We start from the raw sequence: 16,602 nt of genomic DNA, 5'->3' as shown, positions 1-16,602 counted from the left end.
CAGTGATATCACATCTTTGCTGTCAACTGAATTTTGAAACTTAATTAGGAAACTGGAATTCAAGTAACTCAAATCAAGAAGATTTTATTTGAATTCATAGAGCCTTGACATATGGTCAGCATTGTTAAATATTGGGCTACTGCTTCACTGTTAGCCAGTTTGGTTAGCATCAACAAACCAGGAGGTTGCCAACCTTCATCAGCTTGTGAGACACATGTATATATGAAGTAGAGTGAACCCCACCAAGCATGAAAATATAACACAGAAGAAACTCTAGCTAACAAAAATGTTAAACATTTAAAAATAATTGTTTCAATTATGAAGTTCCCCCTTGACTTCATTTATATAAAAAGTGTATATCGCAGATGGTCTGGATCAAGGCCCTTTATTCCTTTTGTACTGCTCAGCATAAAGTAAAAGGTACATACTTGGGCCTTCTCACTATATCTTATAGTATCTGGCAACGATTTCCCTTTCTGTTTTTCTTTCTCACACTTCTACCATTTCGCTCCCTAACCTGCAAACAGAATTCTATCTATTTGGCTCAGTTTCTAATGGCGTGTACACATGGGCGGACTTTTTGGCATCAAAGGTCCGACGGTCTTTCCAACGGACTTTTGACGGATTTTTGACAGACTTCCAACGGACTTTCGAACGAACGGACTTGTCTACACACGATCACACCAACGTCCGACGGATTCGTACGTGATGACGTACGACCGGACTAAAATAAGGAAGTTGATAGGCAGTAGCCAATAGCTGCCCTAGCATCGGTTTTCGTCCGTCGGACTAGCATATAGACGAGCGGATTTTTCGACCGGACTTGAGTCCGTCGAAAAGATTTGAAACATGTTCCAAATCTAAAGTCCGTCTGATTTTCGACCGAAAAAGTCCGCTGTGGGTCCGATGAAGCCCACACACGGTCGAATTGTCTGACGGATTCGTTCCGTCGGACAAGTTTGGTTGAAAAGTCCAGCCGTGTGTACACGGCATTACTTTCAAATCAATTATCTAAAATCTGAAGCTTGAAATATCTCTATCAAATCCAGGATATTTCAAAGACTGTAAGCCAACTTTCTTTTTAATGTGTCAGAATTCACCTTATTATATCTGGGTACCTCTATCCCACAATACCTTTACTCTACTGTATCAATTAACCTTTCTCCCTTAACCAGTTGCCGACCGCCGCACGACGATGTACGTCGACAGAGCGGCACGGGCAGGCAAAAGGGCTTACATGTACGTCCTTGCCTGCCCGCGGGTGGGGGGTCCGATCGGACCCCCCCGGTGCCTGCGGCAGTCGGCAAATCTCCCCCGGCGATCGGTGGTGAGGGGGAGGCCATCCATTCGTGGCCCCCCCCTCGCGATCGCTCCCAGCCAATGGGATCATTTCCCTGCCTCTGTATTGTACACAGAGGCAGAGGAAATGATGTCATCTCTCCTCGGCTCGGCATTTTCCGTTCCGGGCCGAGGAGAGAAGACTGGAATGTGAGTGCACCAACACACACACACACACAGTAGAACATGCCAGGCACACAAAACACCCCGATCCCCCCCCCGATCGCCCCCCGATCCCCCCCCAATCACCCCCCCTGTCACAAACTGACACCAAGCAGGTTTTTTTTTTCTGATTACTGTATTGGTGTCAGTTTGTGACAGTTACAGTGTTAGGGCAGTGAGTGTTAGGCCCCCTTTAGGTCTAGGATACCCCCCTAACCCCCCCTAATAAAGTTTTAACCCCTTGATCACCCCCCATAACCAGTGTCGCTAAGCGATCATTTTTCTGATCGCTGTATTAGTGTCGCTGGTGACGCTAGTTAGGGACGTAAATATTTAGGTTCGCCGTCAGCGTTTTATAGCGACAGGGACCCCCATATACTATCTAATAAATGTTTTAACCCCTTGATTGCCCCCTAGTTAACCCTTTCACCACTGATCACCGTATAACCGTTACGGGTGACGCTGGTTAGTTCGTTTATTTTTTATAGTGTCAGGGCACCCGCCGTTTATTACCGAATAAAGGTTTAGCCCCCTGATCGCCCGGCGGTGATATGCGTCACCCCAGGCAGCGTCAGATTAGCGCCAGTACCACTAACACCCACGCACGCAGCATACGCCTCCCTTAGTGGTATAGTATCTGAACGGATCAATATCTGATCCGTTCAGATCTATACTAGCGTCCCCAGCAGTTTAGGGTTCCCAAAAACGCAGTGTTAGCGGGATCAGCCCAGATACCTGCTAGCACCTGCGTTTTGCCCCTCCGCCCGGCCCAGCCCAGCCCACCCAAGTGCAGTATCGATCGATCACTGTCACTTACAAAACACTAAACGCATAAGTGCAGCGTTCGCAGAGTCAGGCCTGATCCCTGCGATCGCTAACAGTTTTTTTGGTAGCGTTTTGGTGAACTGGCAAGCACCAGCCCCAAGCAGCGTCAGGTTAGTGCCAGTAGCGCTAACACCCACGCACGCACCGTACACCTCCCTTAGTGGTATAGTATCTGAACTGATCAATATCTGATCTGATCAGATCTATACTGGCATCCCCAGCAGTTTAGGGTCTCCAAAAACGCAGTGTTAGTGGGATCAGCCCAGATACCTGCTAGCACCTGTGTTTTGCCCCTCCGCCCGGCCCAGCCCACCCAAGTGCAGTATCGATCGATCACTGTCACTTACAAAACACTAAACGCATAACTGCAGCGTTCGCAGAGTCAGGCCTGATCCCTGCGATCGTTAACAGTTTTTTTGGTAGCGTTTTGGTGAACTGGCAAGCGCCAGCGGCCTAGTACACCCCGGTCGTAGTCAAACCAGCACTGCAGTAACACTTGGTGACGTGGCGAGTCCCATAAGTGCAGTTCAAGCTGGTGAGGTGGCAAGCACAAATAGTGTCCCGCTGCCACCAAAAAGACAAACACAGGCCCGTCGTGCCCATAATGCCCTTCCTGCTGCATTCGCCAATCCTAATTGGGAACCCACCACTTCTGCAGCACCCGTACTTCCCCCATTCACATCTCCAACCAAATGCAGTCGGCTGCATGAGAGGCATTTTCTTTATGTCCTCCTGAGTACCCCTACCCAACGAACCCCCCCCAAAAAGATGTTGTGTCTGCAGCAAGCGTGGATATAGGCGTGACACCCGCTATTATTGTCCCTCCTGTCCTGACAATCCTGGTCTTTGCATTGTGAATGTTTTGAACGCTACCATTCACTAGTTGAGTATTAGCGTAGGGTACAGCATTGCACAGACTAGGCACACTTTCACAGGGTCTCCCAAGATGCCATCGCATTTTGAGAGACCCGAACCTGGAACCGGTTACAGTTATAAAAGTTACAGTTACAAAAAAAGTGTAAAAAAAAAAAAAAAAAAACACACACAAAAATATAAAATAAAAAATAATAGTTGTCGTTTTATTGTTCTCTCTCTATTCTCTCTCTCTCTATTCTCTCTATTGTTCTGCTCTTTTTTACTGTATTCTATTCTGCAATGTTTTATTGTTATTATGTTTTATCATGTTTGCTTTTCAGGTATGCAATTTTTTATACTTTACCGTTTACTGTGCTTTATTGTTAACCATTTTTTTGTCTTCAGGTGCACCATTCACGACTTTGAGTGGTTATACCAGAATGATGCTTGCAGGTTTAGGTATCATCTTGGTATCATTCTTTTCAGCCAGCGGTCGGCTTTCATGTAAAAGCAATCCTAGCGACTAATTAGCCTCTAGACTGCTTTTACAAGCAGTGGGAGAGAATGCCCCCCCCACCGTCTTCCGTGTTTTTCTCTGGCTCTCCTGTCTCAACAGGGAACCTGAGAATGCAGCCGGTGATTCAGCCAGCTGACCATAGAGCTGATCAGAGACCAGAGTGGCTCCAAACATCTCTATGGCCTAAGAAACCGGAAGCTACGAGCATTTTATGACTTAGATTTCGCCAGATGTAAATAGCGCCATTGGGAAATTGGGGAAGCATTTTATCACACCGATCTTGGTGTGGTCAGATGCTTTGAGGGCAGAGGAGAAATCTAGGGTCTAATAGACCCCAATTTTTTCAAAAAAGAATACCTGTCACTACCTATTGCTATCATAGGGGATATTTACATTCCCTGAGATAACAATAAAAATGATTAAAAAAAAAAAAATGAAAGAAACAGTTTTAAAATAAGATAAAAAAGCAAAAAAATAATAAAGAAAAAAAAAAAAAAAAAAAAAAGCACCCCTGTCCCCCCTGCTCTCGCGCTAAGGCGAACGCAAGCGTCGGTCTGGCGTCAAATGTAAACAGCAATTGCACCATGCATGTGAGGTATCACCGCGACGGTCAGATCGAGGGCAGTAATTTTAGCAGTAGACCTCCTCTGTAAATCTAAAGTGGTAACCTGTAAAGGCTTTTAAAGGCTTTTAAAAATGTATTTATTTTGTTGCCACTGCACGTTTGTGCGCAATTGTAAAGCATGTCATGTTTGGTATCCATGTACTCGGCCTAAGATCATCTTTTTTATTTCATCAAACATTTGGGCAATATAGTGTGTTTTAGTGCATTAAAATGTAAAAAAGTGTGTTTTTTCCCCAAAAAATGCGTTTGAAAAATCGCTGCGCAAATACTGTGTGAAAAAAAAAAATGAAACACCCACCATTTTAATCTGTAGGGCATTTGCTTTAAAAAAATATATAATGTGTGGGGGTTCAAAGTAATTTTCTTGCAAAAAAAAATAATTTTTTCATGTAATCAAAAAGTGTCAGAAAGGGCTTTGTCCTCAAGTGGTTAGAAGAGTGGGTGATGTGTGACATAAGCTTCTAAATGTTGTGCATAAAATGCCAGGACAGTTCAAACCCCCCCCAAATGACCCCATTTTGGAAAGTAGACACCCCAAGCTATTTCCTGAGAGTCATGTCGAGTCCATGGAATATTTTATATTGTGACACAAGTTGCGGGAAAGAGACAAATTTTTTTTTTTTTTTTTTGCACAAAGTTGTCACTAAATGATATATTGCTCAAACATGCCATGGGAATATGTGAAATTACACCCCAAAATACATTCTGTTGCTTCTCTTGAGTACGGGGATACCACATGTGTGAGACTTTTTGGGAGCCTAGCCGCGTATGGGACCCCGAAAACCAAGCACCACCTTCAGGCTTTCTAAGGGCGTAAATTTTTGATTTCACTCTTCACTGCCTATCACAGTCTCGGAGGCCATGGAATGCCCAGGTGGCACAAAACCCCCCCAAATGACCCCATTTTGGAAAGTAGACACCCAAAGCTATTTGCTGAGCGGTATAGTGAGTATTTTCCAGACCTCACTTTTTGTCACAAAGTTTTGAAAATTAAAAAAAGAAAAAAAAAATTTTTTTTTTTGTCTTTCTTCATTTTCAAAAACAAATGAGAGCTGCAAAATACTCACCATGCCTCTCAGCAAATAGCTTGGGGTGTCTACTTTCCAAAATGGGGTCATTTGGGGGGGGTTTGTGCCACCTGGGCATTCCATAACCTCCGAAACTGTGATAGGCAGTGAAGAGTGAAATCAAAAATGTACACCCTTAGAAATCCTGAAGGCGGTGATTGGTTTTCGGGGTCCCGTACGCGGCTAGGCTCCTAAAAAGTCCCACACATGTGGTATCCCCGTACTCAAGAGAAGCAGCAGAATGTATTTTGGGGTGCAATTCCACATATGCCCATGACCTGTGTGAGCAATATATCATTTAGTGACAACTTTGTGCAAAAAAAAAAAAAATAAATAAATAAATTGTCACTTTCCTGCAACTTGTGTCAAAATATAAAATATTCCATGGACTCAACATGCCTCTCAGCAAATAGCTTGGGGTGTCTACTTTCCAAAATGGGGTCATTTGGGGGGGTTTGTGCCATCTGGGCATTTTATGGCCTTCAAAACTGTGATAGGTAGTGACGAGTAAAATCAAAAATGTACGCCCTTAGAAATCCTGAAGGCAGTGATTGGTTTTCGGGGCCCCGTATGCGGCTAGGCTCCCAAAAAGTCCCACACATGTGGTATCCCCATACTCAGGAGAAGCAGCTAAATGTATTTTGGGGTGCAATTCCACATATGCCCATGGCCTGTGTGAGCAATATATCATTTAGTGACAACTTTTTGTAATTTTTTTTTTTTTTTTTGTCATTATTCAATCACTTGGGACAAAAAAAATGAATATTCAATGGGCTCAACATGCCTCTCAGCAATTTCCTTGGGGTGTCTACTTTCCAAAATGGGGTCATTTGTGGGGGTTTTGTACTGCCCTGCCATTTTAGCACCTCAAGAAACGACATAGGCAGTCATAAATTAAAGGCTGTGTAAATTCCAGAAAATGTACCCTAGTTTGTAGGCGCTATAACTTTTGCGCAAACCAATAAATTTACACTTATTGACATTTTTTTTACCAAAGACATGTGGCTAAATACATTTTGGCCTAAATGTATGACTAAAATTGAGTTTATTGGATTTTTTTTAGAACAAAAAGTAGAAAATATCATTTTTTTTCAAAAATTTCGGTCTTTTTCCGTGTATAGCGCAAAAAATAAAAACGGCAGAGGTGATCAAATACCATCAAAAGAAAGCTCTATTTGTGGGAAGAAAAGGACGCAAATTTCGTTTGGGTACAGCATTGCATGACCGCGCAATTAGCAGTTAAAGCGACGCAGTGCCAAATTGGAAAAAGTGCTCTGGTCAGGAAGGGGGTAAATCCTTCCGGGGCTGAAGTGGTTAAAGTACTTCACAGATACAAATAAGATCTCACCCATTAGCACATGAGTTTCTAGTTTGGCAGATACAGTATCATGAAGATGTATATTCTTCCCTGCATATTATATGTACTCCAGGACCTTTTAATACACATTCTGGCCTTCCTGAACTGATACTGCCACACCAGATTAATGCTGCCAGAAATGAGAGCCCAGTGATGTGGAAATAATATTGAACTCCCCCCATCTCACTGTGAAAGTGGAAACTCCTGCGCTGTCGGGGGGGGGGGGGGGGGCTATGCTAAAAGGACACTGCTGCAACACCTAAGTACTGATCCAAGGCAGGACAAATGGGACAAAAGTGGGGGAAGATGGTAGTTGCGCTGTGATGAAGGGGGGGGGGGGAGGGAAGCTACAAAGATGACTAAAGTGGCAAAGTGAACTAAAAAAGCAGAAACGGGCCAATGCATGAATAGATCCTACATGCTAAAAGAACATGGTGGGGATGCAGTGCAGTGCAACGTAGCTGATCAACATGACATGTTGCGGGCAGACAAAGCCTAATATATAAAGGTAATCGTGAAACAGTGACTGCTTGAATATAGCAAAACAAAAATGCATATACCAACACAAATGGGGTGAATAATGACACAATGCAAAAAAAAAAAAAATATATATATATATAATGCATGAAAAATATATGTGGGCTAGTGCCCCATTAGCAAAAACGTGCCAGATCCTGGTGAACTACAAGTGACAAATCCCTAGGACAAACATGAATATTAGTTCTATCATCCAGTCCAAAAAGCAAAAACACGTGATGAGAAACACAAAACAAGTCCAATCGTGAAGGGAGGGGGGGATCTTCAGTGAGGACACCTCCGTGTTTACAAGCCGCTTACCTTACAGCTGTAAGGTGTACAGCCTGTGTTGCAAATGACCCGCAGGTGTAGACGTTCCGTGTATACAGGCAGTGACAATGATGAACATGCCAAGCGAAATATAAAAAATAAAAAGTATACAGCATGTAAAATAACTCTGCAACGACCACAGTGGAGGTGGGGCAAGACACACACAGGGGGAGGTTGCACTCACTTTCATGAAGTGAGTGTGGGCATCAATCCACGAGCACCGAGCTCGTATGCCTCCAGGAGTGTCACCAATCTGGAATCTGTCCCCGTGCCTGGAAACTGGAATATGTCCCCGTGCCTCTCTCCTCAGTGTTCGTCAGGTAGAGTAGTGATGTACAGTGTGAGGGGGAAAGAGACGCAAATAGCGTGATCCCATATATTGTCAGACAAACAACAGGAGACGAGCTCGGCGCTCGTAGTTACTACACACTGCAGCATTGTTTTAAATGAAAGTTGATTGGACTTGTTTTATTAAATAAATATACCTTTTATATGGGATCACGCTATGTGCGTCTCTTTCCCCCTCACACTGTACATCACTACTCTACCTGACGAACACTGAGGAGAGAGGCACGGGGACATATTCCAGTTTCCAGGCACGGGGACAGATTCCAGATTGGTGACACTCCTGGAGGCATACGAGCTCGGCGCTTGTGGATTGATGCCCACACTCACTTCATGAAAGTGAGTGCAACCTCCCCCTGTGTGTGTCTTGCCCCCCCTCCACTGTGGTCGTTGCAGAGTTATTTTACATGCTGTATACTTTTTATTTTTTATATTTCGCTTGGCATGTTCATCATTGTCACTGCCTGTATACATGGAACGTCTACACCTGCGGGTCATTTGCAACACAGGCTGTACACCTTACAGCTGTAAGGTAAGCGGCTTGCAAACACGGAGGTGTCCTCACTGAAGATCCCCCCCTCCCTTCACGATTGGACTTGTTTTGTGTTTCTCATCACGTGTTTTTGCTTTTTGGACTGGATGATAGAACTAATATTCATGTTTGTCCTAGGGATTTGTCACTTGTAGTTCACCAGGATCTGGCACGTTTTTGCTAATGGGGCACTAGCCCACATATATTTTTCTTGCATTATATATATATATATTTTTTTTGCATTGTGTCATTATTCACCCTATTTGTGTTGGTATATGCATTTTTGTTTTGCTATATTCAAGCAGTCACTGTTTCACGATTACCTTTATATATTAGGCTTTGTCTGCCCGCAACATGTCATGTTGATCAGCTACGTTGCACCGCACTGCATCCCCACCATGTTCTTTTAGCATGTAGGATCTATTCATGCATTGGCCCGTTTCTGCTTTTTTAGTTCACTTTGCCACTTTAGTCATCTTTGTAGCTTCCCTCCCCCCCCCCCCCTTCATCACAGTGCAAATACCATCTTCCCCCACTTTTCTTCCCCCCATCTCACTGTAGCTTGCCAAATTAAAGCGAATGTAGGACCTCATCTCTACTGGCCTTTCTTGTGCAGCTACCCTTCCTATCAACATAAAGATGCTCAGCCTGGTTGGAAGAGACACCCTGTTTCTTCTATTCCTTTCCACCTTACCTTTCCCTATATCCACATCCTCTAAACATCATCCTTCTCCATGCTGCACCCATTTTACCCCTTCTCCCCCCCCCCCACCTCTGCCTCAGTTGCAAATTCAAGAAATCATGCATAAGGTATTATAACCTCTGAGACAAATTCCAACACCTCACCCAGGTTACTTTTGAAATTAGACATCTCAGCTTACATACTGTATTTTATTGTTATAGTTTGCAACATGGACAAGTATTTGTGACATTTGTACTAAGCTTCCTTATCCTGTACATTTGTGTTATAACGGCATGAGTTGAATTTCTGATTATGGGGTAAATTCAGTAAGCTTTACCACATGCAATAAGGCTTCCCAATGTATGGACTTTTTTTAAATAAAGAGTATTTATAAAGTAAAAAGTATTTATAGCAATAACTGTTCAGAGAGACAGGTACTAAGTATCTTCCAAGTGGCTAAGAAAAACCCAATGTGTCTCAAAGACTACTGGAATGAGATCCGTGATAGAAGCTGTTAAAGAAGGAAAAGAAGCAGCAACACTCTGCATTTCAAAATACATTATTGAAGTATCACAACTGTAAAATGAAATTGATATACATTTGTTTAAAGATTACTATAGTTATATAGAAACAGTTGCTTATACTAATACTAAATTCATCAATCAACTAATTACACACATGAATGGAAAGATATTTATTTGTATTTTTAGATATATTAAAGAGAATGCTTTAGATATGTAACATTTCAAATAAAAAGGTGTTCAGTGTTGAAACCAGCAACCAGTTGTCTTTTAATTAGTGAACCTTACATATTTGCCCACATCCCCATTTTCAAATCAAACCAGTTCCTAATTCTATTATTTACTCAATTTCAGTTACTTGGTATGATGTAAAAGGGAAAATGCTCTTTTACTTGATCTGGAAATTATACCTCAAGTCTAACGTTCCTGTTTAAGATTAAATCATGCTTATATGAAATAAAAAGAGCATGTTGTGATCTCATCATCTCCCTTAACATGGTGTGATTTAATTGTAGCTGTTCTTTGTCTAATCACTGCCAGTTAAAAGAAAAAAAGGAAAAAAAAAGGATTTGCGGAGCAAAAAGTATAGAACTGGGTTGTGACAGAATATGTTGAAATGCTGAAAATACAAAATACAAACATACAATAATGATCTAGGAACAAGAGTTCAGGTATGATGAATGCACCGTATAGGGAAAAAGTAACATATTTATATTGCTCATGAACAAATCAAAACTCCTTTTCTAAGCTTATGAAATCTTTTAAAATCTGAATTGAATTTAAAGTTAACTATATATAAACCTAAAACTAACTTATTATGTTTCTGCACATGCACCCTGTAAAATGTATCGCTACTTGTTTTTAGTATTGCTATTTCTAAAACTTTAGCTATCTACCTTTTTTAGAATTGTCACTTCCTCTTTCAGAGTGACAACGCTCACCCACTGCCTTACAATGCAGTGATGGCATTGTCAATCCACCATGCAATTCCAGTAAGCCCACTAGAGCAATAGAAGAAGGGGGGTTAAATTTGAGGACGTACCTACCACTCTAGTCAATGCACAGAAGGAGACTTAGAAAGCAGTCAAACTGGAAACCATTATTGTGAACACCATTCCAGGCTAATCCTACGCTGGCATGCAACTTCTGGTTGCTATTGTAGACTGTCAAGGAGCTCACTCCAACTCCTACCTTCCATAACCAAACAATGCAAAGAATGCAGCCATACTTACAGTACACAGTATCTTGATAATGAGGTCCTAAAACAGAGTGGGAGAATGGAGAGGTAATACTGGACACAGTGCCACCCTTATGTGAAAATGATCAGGTCTAAATGTTCTATCTGTAGTGAAGGGGTGACACATTTCATATACTGTACAGTAACTCCCCCCCTCCCCCCCACTAGAACCAGCTTTTGGACACACTGATACAAGCAAGTAAATTAGATTTACTCTGCAGTGGTCTGGATTCATGAAACCAAAAGACCATGAAAACTTTGTTACGGTAAGTACTTTTCATTCTTAATCCCATTTAATTTACTGTTGCTAGATGTCTGTTTTGTAATATATGTTATATAAACATTTTCTTACACCATTTTTGCTTTGTTTTCATTAAAACAATATTTTAAGCCATTAAGCTGAACCTCTGAATGCTCTAAATTAGAAATTAAAGAATCCTAGTCTTTCTGAGGGCTATCAAACATGGCAGCAAGTGTTACAGACATTTCTTAAGGTATGTGTATTCTTACTTGAGTCTCGGTGTACTTTGTGTATTATATATATAGTTACATAGTAGGTGAGGTTGAAAAAAGACACAAGTCCATCAAGTCCAACCTATGTGTGTGATTATGTGTCAGTATTGCATTGTATATCCCTGTATGTTGTGGTCATTCAGGTGCTTATCTAATAGTTTCTTGAAGCTATCAATGCTCCCCGCTGAGACCACCGCCTGTGGAAGGGAATTCCACATCCTTGCCGCTCTTACAGTAAAGAACCCTCTACGTAGTTTAAGATTAAACCTCTTTTCTTCTAATTTTAATGAGTGGCCACGAGTCTTGGTAAACTCTCTTCTGCGAAAAAGTTTTATCCCTATTGAGGGGTCACCAGTCCGGTATTTGTAAATTGAAATCATATCCCCTCTCAAGCGTCTCCTCTCCAGAGAGAATAAGTTCAGTGCTCGCAACCTTTCCTCATAACTAAGATCCTCCAGACCCTTTATTAGCTTTGTTGCCCTTCTTTGAACTCGCTCCATTTCCAGTACATCCTTCCTGAGGACTGGTGCCCAGAACTGGACCGCATACTCTAGGTGCGGCCGGACCAGAGTCTTGTAGAGCGGGAGAATTATCGTTTTATCTCTGGAGTTGATCCCCCTTTTAATGCATGCCAATATTCTGTTTGCTTTGTTAGCAGCAGCTTGGCATTGCCTGCCATTGCTGAGCCTATCATCCACTAGGACCCCCAGGTCCTTTTCCATCCTAGATTCCCCCAGAGGTTCTCCCCCCAGCGTATAGAATGCATTCATATTTTTGCCACCCAAATGCATTATTTTACATTTTTCTACATTGAACCTCATTTGCCATGTAGTCGCCCACCCCATTAATTTGTTCAGGTCTTTTTGCAAGGTTTCCACGTCCTGCGGAGAAGTTATTGCCCTGCTTAGCTTAGTATCGTCTGCAAATACAGAGATTGAACTGTTTATCCCATCCTCCAGATCGTTTATGAACAAATTAAATAGGATTGGTCCCAGCACAGAACCCTGGGGCACCCCACTACCCACCCCTGACCATTCTGAGTACTCCCCATTTATCACCACCCTCTGAACTCGCCCTTGTAGCCAGTTTTCAATCCATGTACTCACCCTATGGTCCATGCCAACAGACCTTATTTTGTACAGTAAACGTTTATGGGGAACTGTGTCAAATGCTTTTGCAAAATCCAGATACACCACGTCTACAGGCCTTCCTTTATCTAGATGGCAACTCACCTCCTCATAGAAGGTTAATAGATTGGTTTGGCAAGAACGATTCTTCATGAATCCATGCTGATTACTGCTAATGATATCGTACGTATTACTAAAATCCTGTATATAGTCCCTTATCATCCCCTCCAAGAGTTTACATACTATCGATGTTAGGCTAACTGGTCTGTAATTCCCAGGGATGTATTTTGGGCCCTTTTTAAATATAGGTGCTACATTGGCTTTTCTCCAATCAGCTGGTACCATTCCAGTCAGTAGACTATCTGTAAAAATTAGGAACAACGGTCTGGCAATCACTTGACTGAGTTCCCTAAGTACCCTCGGATGCAAGCCATCTGGTCCCGGTGATTTATTAATGTTAAGTTTGTCAAGTCTAATTTTAATTCCGTCCTCTGTTAACCATGTAGGTGCTTCCTGTGTTGTGTCATGAGGATAAACACTGCAGTTTTGGTTACTGAAGCCCCCCGATTCACTCGTGAAGACTGAGGAGAAGAATAAATTCAATACCTTCGCCATCTCCCCATCCTTTGTAACCAGATGTCCTTCCTCATTCTTTATGGGGCCAATATGGTCTGTCCTCCCTTTTTTACTGTTTACATACTTAAAGAATTTCTTGGGATTTTTTTTGCTCTCCTCCGCTATGTGTCTTTCATGTTCTATCTTAGCTGTCCTAATTGCACGCTTACATTTCTTATTGCATTCTTTATTTCCAGACTTGTTCAGTAATCCATTGTAAAACTTTGCCTCTGTGCCGAAGCTTCTGGCTATCAAGACCAGTCACTGCTGCTCTCTCTCCTTGTGTAGGGTGATTGGTCTTGTATCTGCCTCCTCCTGTTGTTTTCTGCAGACAACTTATAGTAGGTGGGGCCTACTAGGTTCCTCTCACAGCTCTACTCTCTGTTAAGGCATATCTGGGTTTGTAAAGTTATCTGATGCACACAAAGTGGACATCTATCCATTTTGGCTATTGACGAGTATAATGAAATGAAACTTTTTGTACCCACGGTTCAGCATTAAAGGTAAGAATTGATACAACAGATTGCATGTTTCCATTGTGGTGGAAGTTACTATTTGTTTGTATAACGGGTTAACTACAGAGGTAACCTGCTTCAGTGGTATCTTCTCACAGTCTGCTGGTAATTAGATCGTTGTCCTGGAAGATGCAAAATTTATGTGCAGGGTGGGGCTGAAATTGTAAAATGTCACATTCTGGTGACCTTTTTGTTCTAAGAGCCTAATGCTGTGTATACACGACCGGACTTTCGACGGACTGAATCACGTCGGACTTTGCGACGGACTTTCTACTGACTTTCGACGGACTTCTGTCGAATCGGACTTGTCTACACACAATCACACCAAAGACTGATGGATTTGACTGTGATGACGTACGACTAGACTAGAATAAAGAAGTTCATAGCCAGTAGCCAATAGCTGTCCTAGCGTTGGTTTTCATCCGTCGGACTAGCATACAGACGAATGGATTTTTCGACCGGACTCGAGTCCATCGGAAAGATTTGAAACAAGTTCTAAATCTAAAGTCCGTCACATTTTCGACAGAAAAGTTCCGCTGCAGGTCCGATGAAGTCCACACATGGTCAAATTGTTCAACAGTTTGGTAGAAAAGTCCGGCCGTGTGTACACGGCATTACTGCATGAGTTATTCAACTAGGGATGTACAGTATCCTTGGTGAAAGAAGTTCTTGGCGATAAGATGGTACATGATATATATATATATATATATATATATATATATATATATATATATAGAGAGAGAGAGAGAGAGAGACAAGAACGATAAAGCAACAGCCCCCCATCCTTTTGTTCTCTTCTGCCCCATTTTTTATTTTGCAATCATGCCTCATCTGGCAGAGTATGGCCCAAGATAATCTGACCAATGTGTGTGAGTACACCTGAATAAAATGTATAGCAAAACTCCCATGATTCGTGAGTTAACTGAGACAAATATTCATGCACAACAGATCCTGGAGGAATGTGCAGAAGGGGTTCCATCTGTCTCAGGTAAAATTTGGTTCATGAATAGCCCAGCAGGGTCAGGGTGCAAGAACTGATGAATGCAAACTTTGACTCATGGACTGAGCATGTCAACACAAAACTGTCTGTACTTGCCATGTATCCTACTCAGCTGCAGGAAGCAATGCAACAGATCATGGTTATGAAGTATCAGGAGAGGGAGCCTGCAGAATTGCTTTCTCTAAGGTTACAGTCCTTTAGTGCAGGGCTAGTTAATTCATGCATACTCTATAAGTAGAAATATCCCACCATTGCTAACTGAATGTGATGTATTGCACTCTCGGCCTTACCTTGTAAAGATACTTTGAAGCTCACTGGATAATAATCTAAGGTACCAACAGACCGAGAGTAGATGCTACTCATGGCCCCCCAGGACCTCTCTCCCCATGCACTTTGAAGTTTAATAAGATGGAATGCTTCTGCATTCTTTGCATTGCTTGGTTTAGAAAATCCACATGGCAGCTAAAAAAAATCAATGTTTTGTTATTTCCCCACAGTGAATGGTTTTGTCTTGAGAAATGCCTGGTCTCTATGTACTGTTTTTTTGTGTTTGGTAGCTGTATTAATAGTGTAGTGTCAGACTAAAAGAACATTTATCATTAGATTTGTGTGAATTAAGGTGGGACTGGAATGGCCCATCTATCTATTCTATTCAGGTAGCATAAACAAAAATACTATTGCCACAGAAGTGACAAGACATTATTATTTTTTTTACTTTTATTTAGTATAAAAAAAAAAACATATGGAACTGAAAACAAAATCCAGTTGCACTGTAGTAGACACTCCATGAAAATATAGCAAAAGTGCAAAAGTGGTTTGTGGCAATAAGTCACATTCACATATACAGTATGTTTTCTGGATGTAAACATTAACAGATGTTTTCTGTAATCTAGAAGAGGGAGGGGACTCAGGAAATGTATTGTTTGTTGTATTGGTGTCACGCATACAGCTGTATTTTGCCCCTTCGCGCCTAAGGGTAAAACAAATCTTAATGCCTAAGCCCAATATTGCAACTTTGACATGTATTAGTAAAATCGTACATAGCATCACAACTACTTTGTGTATCCAGGTAGATTATGCCTTGTTTTTTCAGGACAAATTGAGCTTTCATTTGGTTGGTAGCGGATATCTCCTGATTTTTTTTTTATTATTATCAAAGGTAAACTGGCCCAAAAAAGTAAAAAAAAATGTTTTTAAATTTAACTGTATATTTCTTGCAACTACAGTGGCTTGCGAAAGTATTCGGCCCCCTTGAACTTTTCAACCTTTTGCCACATTTCAGGCTTCAAACATAAAGATATAAAATTTTAATTTTTTGTGAAGAATCACCAACAAGTGGGACACAATTGTGAAGTGGAACGAAATCTATTGGATATTTTAAACTTTTTTAGCAATTAAAAAACTGAAAAGTGGTGCGTGCAAAATTATTCGGCCCCTTTACTTTCAGTGCAGCAAACTCACTCCAGAAGTTCAGCGAGGATCTCTGAATGATCCAATGTTGTCCTAAATGACTGATGGTGATAAATAGAATCCACCTGTGTGTAATCAAGTCTCTGTATAAATGCACCTGCTCTGTGATAGTCTCAGGGTTCTGTTGAAAGTGCAGAGAGCATCATGAAGACCAAGGAACACACCAGGCAGGTCCGTAATACTGTTGTGGAGAAGTTTAAAGCCGGATTTGGATACAAAAAGATTTCCCAAGCTTTAAACATCCCAAGGAGCACTGTGCAAGCGATCATTTTGAAATGGAAGGAGTATCAGACCACTGCAAATCTACCAAGACCTGGCTGTCCCTCTAAACTTTCAGCTCAGACAAGGAGAAGACTGATCAGAGATGCAGCCAAGAGGCCCATAATCACTCTGGATGAACTGCAGAGAACTACAGCTAAGGTGGGAGAGTCTGTCCATAGGACAACAATCAGT

This window comes from Aquarana catesbeiana, linkage group LG01, assembly GCF_042186555.1.
Source record: "Aquarana catesbeiana isolate 2022-GZ linkage group LG01, ASM4218655v1, whole genome shotgun sequence".
In the NCBI taxonomy this organism is placed as follows: Eukaryota; Metazoa; Chordata; class Amphibia; order Anura; family Ranidae; genus Aquarana; species Aquarana catesbeiana.
This window is presented reverse-complemented; position numbering follows the sequence as displayed.